The sequence below is a fragment of the Nesoenas mayeri genome, assembly GCF_963082525.1.
Source record: "Nesoenas mayeri genome assembly, chromosome: 2".
NCBI lineage: Eukaryota > Metazoa > Chordata > Aves > Columbiformes > Columbidae > Nesoenas > Nesoenas mayeri.
In genome coordinates, this window is record NC_137543.1 from 151,265,063 (window position 1) to 151,278,308 (window position 13,246).

Here is a 13,246-nt window from a genome sequence, read left to right on the forward strand (position 1 = left end):
CCTCCCCTCTTGGTACCTGGGCATCCTCAGGTGCAGGACCAAGCTGTCTTCCTTGCACTCTTCAGCCAGCAATTTGTCTTCACTTCTACACAGATTGTGGAGTGCAAGTGGCAAGAGGGAGCAGAGTCTGGCTGAATGAACAGCAACAAGCATTGCCATTATTCTTGCAAAATCATTATCTGTTTCCAGGTTATAGGAATAGGCAACCATTTGGCAGGCAGCCAACAGCATATGCCTAAATCCCCATGTCTGTACAGAACACAGTAGAGTGGGATCTTGACCTGTGACTCAGACACTTAGACAATACAAACAAATAGAAGAGTGGAATAAGGATTAATAATTGACTATATAAGAGACTTTGGATCTTTTTCTTATTTACAGTAAGATTTGGCTTAATAAAGATGCCTTGAGTTGCACAAAGATGCTGTAGAATAACTGAAAGAGGTTTGTAGCCTGCAAAATTTTACCAGTGTACTTTCTAAAATGCTTTTTTACCTCTGATTTTTTTTTCAGGGGAAAAAAAAAAAAGTATTTACCACCCTGGAATGTCTTGCCAAAGATAACACAAAGAAGAAAAGAAGAAAAATTAAAAAGAATGTAAATGTCCACTTTAATTATTTCCATATCTTTCGACTAGATAGGTTTGCAGAGTTAATTGCAAAAATGATTAAGACAAATGCTATTAGTCACCATTTAAGTCCTTTTTAGAATAGGAGAAATGTTGATAACGGGAATAAGCTTATCCCAGGCCAACGCATTTTACCAATAATAGATTTACTGACTAGAAGGTAAATGAGGGAGCAAAAAAACTGAAGAGCTGTTAGAAAGTTGCAGTCAGAGCAGTTCTCCCAACACTCAGAAGGAATGGGGCAGTCAGAGAAACGCGGGTTAAGGTTCCATGTGTTTTGACCATCTCTTTTTACAGGAGAAATGTTTAGACATTTCCTAATATTGTGTTAATTTTTAGTGATGAAACAACATTAAGAAAGTGACAGCATCAGCGAAGGCATCTAACTGAAGAGCAAAGTGAAATATATGAGTTCTCATTACAGAGCAGACTCAGGAACCATTTTCTCTGATGCAGATTCTGATATTACCCGTGACATGAAACCCTTAGTGCTCACCTTGGTGTTCAGGTAGTTTCCTTTTGTGGCTCAGTGTACAGTGACAGTCAGTCCAGGTGATTTTTGCCTACTCAAAATGTCAAGGCATTTGGGGACAAGTTGTTACAACTGGTATTGAAGCTGTGGTTGGTATCACAGCAGGTAGGGAAAAGCACCACTTTTTCTAAAACCTCCAGGTAGCTGCTCCTCCAGAGTGTGGTTCAGGGTTTTTCAGCTGCAAAATCCTTTCTGGAAGGGACACGCTCCCCAAGATTCCCCTTCAACATCTGGCCTGAGTGAGCAAAGATCAGAGTACAAGCAATAGTGTCTCCCCAGAGTTTTCACTACTTCTGTGTTTGTTTCTTTCAGTTTACTCTTTTTCTACTATTAATGGGTTGGTATGTATCCAGAAAATGTCTTTTAAATTTTTTTCAGTGTTGCCAGCTGTAATTTGGTCATGTTGATTTTCTCCCCAGGGCCAATTATAAATTGAATTACAGCAAGCAGAAAAGACATCTGTAATGTTGTAAATACAGTAGGAACCTGCTTAGGTTTTTGATTTTGTTTTTCTTTGGTTGCCTTCACAGGTTGAACGTTCAGTTGTTGATATTCACTGCTGTAAAAATTGACTTAAATAGGCCTATGAGGTGCTCAGGTTTTATGTTGACTTTCTACCAGCAGGTTCATGTCATTCAAAACACTAAAGCAATCAGGGGATCAGAGATTGACATAAGACTTCAAAAAATTATTGAGTGCTTGTATGGCTGATATGGAATAGTATGCAGATTTTATTTGCTCTTGTTTTAGCCTTCATTTACCGTGACTTGTGGGGTTTTTTAATTAATGTTTATGGCTTTTGGCATTCTCCAAGTAGATCAATAACATCATGCGGCTTTTAACATTATTTCTGGGAAAACTGCTGATACTTTCGGGACATTCTGACGGAGGAGTTTTTGTGTGACCAGGTTGTTTGTCCATTCAGTGTGAAGGCAGAAGGATAAAAAACAAACCAAACTTGACATTTTTGGAGACTGTTGTGTTGTTTGTCTCATAGCAAAAATGAGGTTGACATTTTAAAGTATGCAATGCATGGTATGTAAGTAATGCTGTGCCACTGATTCACTGTGCAATCAGCCAAAGTGATCTGTTTGATTTAATAAACAAGGATTTCTGGACATGTGGACAAGGCAGAATAAAATGTACTTAAAAGTTAATAGTCTTGCAAGGATGGATTAAAAATTATAAGTAATATTTTGTAATGTTAACTATCTTTCTTCCTTGGTTCTAGGCTGCCAGCTTGGGAAGAGCATGAACAAGTGTGAAAAAATCTTTGTATATTCCTGCCTGTGCACCTAGGCATTTCACTGTCGAGGAAGGTGGAAGGTAGTTAATGCTCCTGAAACAGCCAGCAGAGTGCCAGCCTGAGTGCTGGGCTTGTTCATGATTGAATGCATCTCCTTATTTCTGTAAGAATATGGACTTAAACGACTTACAATACCCAGTACCTAAGAAATGTAAACAACATCCAGTAGTGACTATGCTAGATTAATGAATCTCCCCACTGCAATGGTAGCTTGTTAGGGCAAATTTTGGCTTCATTGTATCGGAGAAGAAGGGATAAGGAAATAGAGGATGTTTTGTACTGTTTTCCCCTTCACATACAATTGTACTCATGAGAGCTTGCCATAGGTTTTGCCACCAAAGTTATTTTTTCTGGGCAGTTGTGGTATTTTAATTTCTGCTCCTCTTTCTTTTTTTCTCCTCTCTGTGATGGCATGGTGTTTATCCTGAATGGAAGAAGGAGAAAGAGGTTGAAGTACACCATCCTTGTTAATTTGAGTACACCTCTGACACAGCACTTTGATTTAACCTCTGGAAAACAGTGCATTTCCCCTGGCAAATCCACTCTTAGTGGCATATCTAGGGTTTTGACTGTGTGCCTCTCTGAATTTCATAAATTTCCTTGATGGCAGTATGGGAACTGCTGTGACAAGTGGTCCACATGCATCCCCTCACCCATTGCTACTGCAGCCTGAATTCACAACTTCAAGTAACCCCGCATTTCACTGCAGACCATGCAATTGTAGCAGCATAACTCTTCATTATCACTCTGAGAGTCTCTGACACATCTGAGATTTTAAATCTGTGTTAAAATACTTCCAGCTTGGATTTTTTTTTTTTTTTTTTGTTTATTAAAATGTGGGGTGTTAGGAAACATTATCATCAGCTTCTTACCTCCAACCAGAGCCTTGATTATGAGTAGGAAGTGTGAATGGGTTTGGATTCCACACATGCGTCCACCCACACGCCTGGGGAATCTTAATTAAGGAGTATGCCACCAACCCCTATACATTTTTCTTAAATATATTCCAGAAAAATCTAGTAGGTTTATAAAGATTACCATGCCATTAAATCATAATAGTAGAACAGAGTTTTTACTGAACCAGAAAACAAGCAAATGAATAGAGGCAGAGAGATGACAGCCTGCTGTGAAACCAATGGTTACAAATTGGTTTCCTCTAGTCACAGTTGCCTTTAACTGCTTTAGATTCTCAGCAGCTTTTCATTAAGTATCTCCATGTGCCCTTTTAAAGAAGAAAGTGCGTGACCCCTTTATTTTTGGAAATGTAGGTAAAATGTGCATAATATCAGCTTGAGATTGGTAAATTGGTAGATTGTTATTAGGGGGCCAGTTTCTCTACAGGGCTAGGTGGGTTTCCACCACCTTCTGAATAAGCCACACAGTATAGTTATTTTTGTGCTATTTATGCAACTTGTGATTAGGGCTGATGAAATAGAATTTAAAGTATTTTATAAGCTTTTGTTTGGTTTGGATTTTTTTTTTTTTCCTGTCAGATAGGAACATCCTCAAGAAATAGCTATTTTATTGAAATTATTTTTTTACTGAAAATGTTATGGTGTCAACGTTTTTGGTTTTGTGGGGTTTTTTTGGTTTTTTTTTTTTTTTTCTTATGTCTTCAGTTGTCAAAATACTCAGAATATTCCAGTTGGAGTTTTACAATGTTTTGTTACATGAATTCATGTGTTTTTGAAATTTTCTTGGTTTGGTGTTTTATTTTCAAAATCCCCTTTTCTGCTTTTGTCCTTAGAATAAAAATCAGTTTCTGATGAAGCCCAAAAACCTGCTTTTTCATTAGGAGTCAAATACCATATTTAACATTGTTCCCCATAAAAATCATCACTGATGCTCAGTGCTACATAAAACTTGGATCTGGTCCCAGTGTTGTTCACTCCTATTCAAAGAAGTGGTAATGAGAGGAATTTTCAGTGCAGACAGCATTGCCACAGAAAGCAAGTAATCCTGCGTTTCTGGAAATAGCTGTTACTCAGAGATTTTCCCAAAACTCTGAGATTAATTTGTGGTTAAACATCCACAGACTTAGTAGCTTACCTAAATAAGCTAATCCTGATGTTTCCGAAATCGGACAGTAATGCTCAGAAGAGAATCTTTCATCCTTAGCAGGATTTATGGTATGGAAATTGCTGAACACTTCATAGTGTGCTAGTTTGTGACCTGGGGTTCAGAAGTACAAAGGAATTACAAAGATATATGATAATACAGGACAATAGTTTAATTTCTGAGGTTGTCTGAGAAGCTATAAAGTTAATATCTCATCTCTTCTTCCACCACCTACTAACCCACAACATCAAAGTGGGTCATGCAGTCCTGGAAATAAGGAATTGCCTAATAGTTATGGACACCATTCCCCAAATTATCTCTATGGGGAGAATAAGGCTTGAAGAGATAACGACATATGTGATAGATCAGACACAGTTATAGTTCCTAGTTTGAGCAATTAGGCAAGACCTGAGCTAAGCACAGAGCTCTCAGCACTTTCAGCAGCCAGGGTGACCTACTTTCTGTGGACTCAGCTCCTGGAATTCAATATTTTGTATGAACAGAATTCATGTAGAATTCAAAATGTTTTGGCCCAGGACTCCAGCTTATATATGTATATTTGGGTAAATCTACTAATGGAAGCAGCAGGTTGAATCTGAACTTATATCTTAATCTCAGCACCTGGTGTTCCGAAACTGTATTTAAGTTAATAAGTAATCCTTTGTGTGAAGTTTCACTTACATTGATTTCAAGGCGTTTTGGATTCCAGCCATATTGGTCAGCCTGGAAAAGAAAGGAAACTCAATTCAGAGGAACTCCTCGAGCACACAACTGGAGTCTAACCACCTTGAGAGCTTATGCAAAAGCACAAATAAATTGGTCTTTGGGTATATGTTTTCCTAGACTTACCACTACTTACCACTTACCATCAGCAATTTGCTGCAGCTGCTCTAGCTTGACAGAAACCCAGGACTGTCATTGAGATTTTACAGTAGAACTGTTCTAGAGATCTTAATGCTTCCCTGTATTAAGGTCCTTGTTATCTCTGTTAACTTTTATTTACCCCACATGTCATGATGTCCTCCACTAGTATAACAGCACACAGGACATTTGGAGCCCACAATGCTCTTTTGTAGGCTTGCTTGGTAGTAACGTCAGGGCAAATCTTCAAAAAGCAATGTTCAAAAGAGACGCTATTAAAGAAGCCTGAGAAATGCAAATCCTATTTAAATAAGGAAATGATGTTCTTTAGTGATCTGAATAAGACCAGCTTGAGCAAGCCAGGAATGCAAACGAAATCAAAAGACATACAGTCTGGCTTCACTAGCAATAATACTGTATGTGTCGTGGAGAAACTGTAAATGATAATTAACCAGAATGTCTCAAAGTTTGAAGTGAAAAGGATCAGCAGGGTGTGATTTGATTGAGTATATCATTGGTTCTGGACTGCTGAGATTATTTAGGAAATGACCCATCCTGCCAGAAAGGTTTGTGAGTGAAAACAAAGCAAAGTAAGAAGGGGAAAAAAAATCCCTGACATTTATGCTTATACAGCTACTGCATAAACTGAACTCATTATACTGTCATGTTTTTATTGTCGTTTGGTTTGGTTTGGGTTTTTTTGTTCTTTTTTTTTTTTTTTTTTTTTTTTCCTTAATGTCTGTGTCTCTCAATCAGAATAGCCTTTTGAGGGCTGTTTCTGTATTTATCCAGGCTATGGGGCCAGATGCATGAATTCCAACTCCCTCATCAAGAGTGTATAAAACACTGAATGAGAATGGGAGGAACCAATCAAATAATGTGGGCAGAGCTGAAATTCATCCTAATTTGCTACATAGCCTTGCCTAATTGATGAAGAAAGAATGGCAGAGGATCAATTGGTACCAGAGGATACAAGTGAGATGGCTGAATATCTTTGAGACACTTTCTGTATTAATGATGCAAACATTGACAATTAAAAATCCCACTGTTTATTATCTTTCATTGCTTATCTATTATAGTTGTACCCATTTCTGAATCAAAGACATCATTTGTGCTAGGCAGTATACCAGTATGTAGCAAAGAAGCAGTTCCTATCTAGACATTTTAATTGCTTGTAACATACACTACACACAACATTTGGGCAAAACAGCTACCAATGGTTTTGATATACAAGGGCTAAAGGCTTGTTTCACTCATAATAAAAATGTCGTTACATGCCATTACATGGACAAAGTCATCTGGGCATAGTAATTGAAAAAGACAGCATATTAAGTAATATTTCACTACTTAGTTTGTAACCATTTGTGATGATTTGTTGCACTCCTTATAGGAATGTATTGCTCTAGTTTTGGGAAGGGACTATTGTTTCAGAAAAAGTTATCTAAGTAGGTATGTTTTCATAATATTTTGGTAGCTCTGATAAAAATAAAACTTGCACCATGCTTCAATATTGTTCTTGTACAAACACTTTAGAAGTAAAGGTGAAAGCTACTAAATATATGTTTCTTTTGCCTAATTAAGCAAAATGCAGAAGAAATGTAAAAATAATGAGATGCATTAGAATTTCAAAGTCTCTGTCTGTACAGTTAAATAATAAGCAAAATATGATATAATTAATGGTTATTTCAATTTCTAATAAAGTTCCAAACTGAACAAAATAATAATATCAGAGTCCTGGAAGTCTGTCAGTTTTCACAGACTGAGGATCTGTTGTATGTTCATTGGCTTGATGGTGCACTCCAAACTGGAAGAATGTAGAAATATTCTTCACATTCATTTTTAAAAAATTGGTGATAAATATGTTACTTTTTAACATGGCATAATGCAGTTATGCCTATTATGGAGGAATTCTGATTATTATAAGTATCTTTTAAAAAGATATGTATCAATTTATTTTAGCAGTAAATCCTAGATTTACTTAGATCTTCACGAGATCAATTGTGCAGCTTTCCAAGAGGAATGAATATTAAAGAGTTGATAACTCATACAATGCCTGCAAAGATTAGAATAGCTTACCAGTGTACATCAAAGATTTATCCACCTTAAGCTCCTACAAGAGAAGAAGTTATTTTTTCACTCTTGCACGTGCGATGCATGCATAAGTGAATAATATTAAATTGAGATGAAGGGGAGGTGAGGTATATCTGATGCCAGCAAAGAATATACAGATGAGAAAAAGATATTTTGTAGCAGCTAGATGTGATTTTCACAGTTAACAGATGTGGGTGGAAACATTTCTGATTTAACACAGGAATAATTATTTGACTATTCTTTATCTGTTTGTCCTCCTTCCCTTAAATATAAAAACAACTATGTGATTAGATGGCATCTTCTATCAGAAAGAAAGATAACATATATTATCTAAATTAGTTTTATTTGTTATTTATTTGCATGGTGCAGGGATTTTATTTAAATTCACAATTAACAAAGTATACTTAGAGTGTTACCAAACACCACCATCTGTAAGAGTATTTAATATAAAATTAGTAGTAGATTAATTCAAGGTTCACTGCTAAGCTTGGGTATATGAGGGATTTTCTCACTTCGGGCAAGGAATGCGGCTTGTTATAAGAGAAATGTATTGCTGACAGCAGAACTGAGATGTTCTGCATTTTAACAATTATTTCTTCATCCTGAAGATTCTACCCAAACCTGTTACAAATGGGAAGATTCCAGCCGAGTTCACTGGGATGGGACTGAGTTCCAAGGAAGACTCGCTGCCTGGAAATTTCAAGAGCTGAGCGCATCATCTGAAGAGGTACATTTTTGATGAAGGCACCTGAATTACCCCCTTCTGTGGAGGCTTTTTTTTGTGTTTAGACCTGAGTCAAAGACTCTAAAGAGCAGTCATTTTTCTCACTCATGTTCAATATGCTTTACTGGAAGCGCAATTCTCGTTGTGCTAAGAGACAGCAGCAACTATGGTTCTAGATTACTCTACTGGGCTACCAGAAAAAACAGGCATAAGTATGCACTTGACTGTTTTTTCCTCAGTTTCTCTGCATCAAGTCTTTACTAATCTCCTTTGAAAAACACATAGAGAACGATAGTATAAATCAGGCATATAAAACAGGGGTGTCAAACTCATTTCACTGTGGGAGTAGTTACATTTATACAGTCCTAAAATTACATTCAGCCCTTTGAAGACAACTGCGAGGCTGATGTGACCCCCAGTGAAAATGAATTTGACACCTGTAATATCAAAGGATTTTATTTACTGAATTTACCATGAACTGTTTCATGGTCCATGCCTTCAAATGTTGGGTTATGATTTAGGCAGTGTTTCTCTACTATAAAAACTCAGAAATATACTAGAGTCCTCTTCTACCTGTCTCGCAGAAAAAAAAAAATACTGTTAATATCTGGACAACAGCAGGAAATAGCTATTACCACAGTCTGTTTCCAGATTTATAGCACTGTTGTTAGGCATTAGGTTAATGAGAGTCATCGTGTAGTGTCAACCCATGATTTGACACAGAACCTAATACAGAGGATTCTTAGACAAAGGCAGCACCGAAAAGCAGGGTGGGGGTAGAGGAGGAAGGGCTATCTTGTTTGTCCGCAGTTTGGAAACTAGATTTTCATTCCTGGAAAAAGGCAATTAAAAAAACCAAAACAAAACAAAACAAAAACAAAACCCAACAACTGAGCACAACAGAAGACACAGCCAATCTTAATATATGTTCCTTTTTGAAAAATGCGGGCAAAGTGAAATAAATACTATTGTGACTCAACTATGAATCTCTCACTTTTGGGAAAAGAAAAAATGTTGTTCAGTTCCAGCTTTAAGCTAAATTGTTGGAAATAAGCTAATGGAAGTCTATATAAGCAGAAGTTTCATCCTCATGAAAATTCCTTAAGTCTCAAAACTCAGCAATATTCTCTATTCAGACAAGTGGAAAAGCAATGATTTTATTCTTTTTCATGCTAACCAGTTTATGCCAGCATTAGAATACTCTTATCAATAGCATGTATTGTGATATGCTTTTGCACATCATACTGATTTCTTAGGATAGCTGGGGATGAATCAACTTCTGGAAGAGATATTTGCTTTCCATCTACAAGAGATGGAAGTTAGGTATTGAGCTTAGACAAACACCTAACTTTCATACTGCCGACCTTGTATCATGATACTCAGTGTAAGTGTATTTCTCAAAGCTGTGGAAGAAGGCTGTCTTTGCATATAGTTTGCTCTTGTACAAAAATTAAAAATAAGGTCTGAACACATAGGAAAACTTATTTTGATGTTTTAATAGGCAGAGTTACATTAACACTCTGGAATCCAGCAGACTGTTCAGTGGCAAATTTCACTGATAGAATAAAAATCTTATCTAAGTCAACTAACATTTTTGCCATTTCAATCCAAACAATAAAAGACAGAAGGCACTGATAACTAGTGATTGCTAATGACAATAACTGATTGTGCTATCACTATATAGCAAATTGTCACTCTTTAGGTATGTCCTGACAACTGAAAATGTGAATGGGCTTAGCCCATCCCAATTGTGCCGGCGTAAAACAGATTAGACTGAACTCCCTAAATGACAGTAACCCATTAAGCTACAGTAAAATGTTCTGTTGTGTTTACTTTCCATACTAGAGAAATAGGTTTAGTGTCTTTGACTAAAGATATTTTAATTGATTTCTCCTCTTTCAGATAGTTTGCTTTACCATGGCATTTACCTTTAAAGGTAGGCCTCCTATTTACTGATCTTGGTCATAATTTTGGGTATTTCTTTTGTGAAAAGAAGATTGAGTCCTAAAAATCTGCATGAAACCGAAAATCTGACCCAATATAATGGAGAGTACTGTGAAGTTTACTGCTAATATAACATTTTGCTTGGCTGCTATTTTCCTTTAAAACATCAAGATTTAAATAACATTTTAAGAAAAAAAAACAAAACAAACCAACCAACCAACCAAACAAACAAAAAATAAGTGTTTCCTTAAATGATACTTTCATTGAAATTGTATACAGAAGAAAAAGAAAATCATGTTTCCTCAAAAAAACTCTTAATAGAAGTTATACAGTGGGGGACAGTTTATAGATACCTGCTATTTCTAATGTAGAAATCTACTTCGTACACACACACACACTCTACAGTGAAGAAGCACATAGCTTTTAATAGGGGCACAGTTAGCTTATACTTTTGCTGGTGGGTTTTCCATTAGCAGGTTATGAGTGTCTCAGATGTATTTATCTTAATTTGTTGCTAAGTATTTCTGGGAAATAATTTCTCACATACAGGTGGGAATAAAAAAGGAGAGTTATGCTGCATTGTTTGTCTTGCTGACTGATGGGTTACAAGACATTGTCCCTGGTCTCTGGATGAGTAAGTGTGACTGCTGGAAGCATATTGTAGATGGTAACATTTATGAGTTGAGAACTAGCAGTTATTATCTGATACTTGCTTAAAACTTATCAATTTACTTTCCTTCCAGGAAAAACTGCATGCTAAAATATTCATAGACCACAAACGTAATGAAGAAACTCAAATATAGAAGAAATACACTGATTATTTTAATGCCTTATGGCAATATAAGAACATGACTAGACAGGAAGACATATGAATCCACCCAACAAAAGAAAAAAAATATTTTCTTCCTCTGAATATTAAAAGAAAAACTCATATACTGTGGGTTTTTCAAAGACACTATACCAACCAAGCCTTAAAAGTTATTTTCTTATGTCACAGACAATATCACAGAAGGAGAAAGCAACTAAAACTCTGCCCTCAGATCTTGCATTGTCTTTGTTATGCAGCCTGTGTCCAAGACAATCCAGCCTGAAGATCACACCAATTAATGACACTTGCTTATTCCCGTGATTTCCTGCTGATAATTGTGGCACTCTCAAAAATAAATAATACCATTCAGCAGGATTTTAATTGAACTGGCTGCAATACAGAGCTGGAAGAAATTCTCAAGGGAAGCAGGATACATGACTCTAAGTGAAAGCAAGCAGAAGAGGACAGAAACTCTTGTACCATGTCTCTTCACAGCAATAATAAAAACCTTCTGTATAACAATACAACTGATCTTTCATATGGAAAGCCACTGTCCCATTACCTTTTCAGCAGCCTGTGCCTTTTTTCACTTAAGAAGCCTTGTCTCTCCCCCCTTCATCTCCTTCCCCTCATTCAGCATCCCTCATGCCTCTCACTTGGCTTTCACCTTCAGATTCACAGCAGCATTTGCAGATGTGCCCTTCACATATCAGATTGTGTTCATTGTAGGAAGTAACCTTCCAGCATTCTCCTGAGTGTGACTGTGGAAATGCAGGAATTCATTACAAAACAAAAGAAAAGACCCACGTATGAAAAGAATGTCCTTTCTTCCTGCCTTGTCTCTCTCTTTCTCTCTTTCTCCCTATTTTCTAACTAGCATGTGGATTATATAAGTATTTGCGATCAAGTAACTTCAAGAAAGAAAAATACAGACCCTCTTGATAATGTTTCATTTAGTCTGACTTGACCTTTTTGAAAGGGGTTTATGCAACACAGGACATGAAAACAGGTCCTATTCAAATCAGGATCAAAAAAAAAAAAAAAACACCATAAAAAAACAAGAAAAAAACAAACTGCCACATTGCAAATTCACTTTACAACTATCACTAAACCAGATGGTTTAGTCTTGATATCTTGACACCTTTCTGCTCATTTATATTCCTCACTCCCCTTTCCAAAACCCATTGTAATTGCAAGTATTTTTTTTTCTTATTGGGGAGAAGGTTCATTTGTAACATTCTCACACAACAGAGGAGTGAGCAGAATATTAGACCGTGAGCATTGGGTTCAGAGAGATACAGCACTGTTTTGACTAGGTGGGTTTCATGGATTGCATTTGAAGTAGTTCAGCAGAAAAATGCTGATTACCACAACGACCCATAAATAACATTAAGCATTAGGATTTCCATGTTAAAAAAGTTACTGCATGTGGCAAGGAGAGCATCTGATGTACTGACTGGTCTGGGCTACCTTGTGTACTGATCTATAGCAGAGTGAGAACCAGGTGGAAAGGTTTATGTGCTCCTGGCAGGATGATGCTGTAACTGTAGATCTGAATTTTGCTCTGCTCAGGGAAGACACACAAGATACATAATTACTCATTACTCGTTCACTTTCTGTAGTGAAACGGAGCATTTGAAGTTTCTGCCCTCAGCTGTCCACACCCTGCTAACCACTCCTGTCCTACATTAGACTTGATGGAACATTGTTTTTTGAATTTGTATCACTTAAATCTAAGAAAAAGCAGACAGCTGAGCTTCAATTTGCATGTATTTTATCCACAGATAAGATATGAGCAAGTGTAAGTGAGAGGCAGTCTACACACAAACGTGTACATCTCTAAAATTATGTAGATTCCTTAATGGACATTCTTTTTTGTCAAAAGTGCATTTTTCTTCAGTTTAAGTGTAGCTGCAATCAAGTGACATTTGGACAGATGACAATATGAGCTTGCTTCATAATCTCTTGCACTGGTTGCCTAAGTTTGTTAGCATCTCAAATTAAACTCATATAACTGTGAATATAGACAAGCCCCAGAATTGATGCTGAAACCAAGTAAGCTGAAATGTTGAAGTGTTCTAGTATCCAAATTAGAATTAGTTATATCATTTACACCTGTCAATTTAGGGAAACAAATTGAACTGATTCAAGTTTAAATCAGAATAAGAGTTTCCACACATGGTTTTACAGTGAATTAATTAAAGGTCTGCCTACATGGGAAATTTGACCAGAATAACTTCCTCGTAAGAATGTGTCTCTTCATAGATACTCCTATTCCAGAAGTGCCTGTTTCT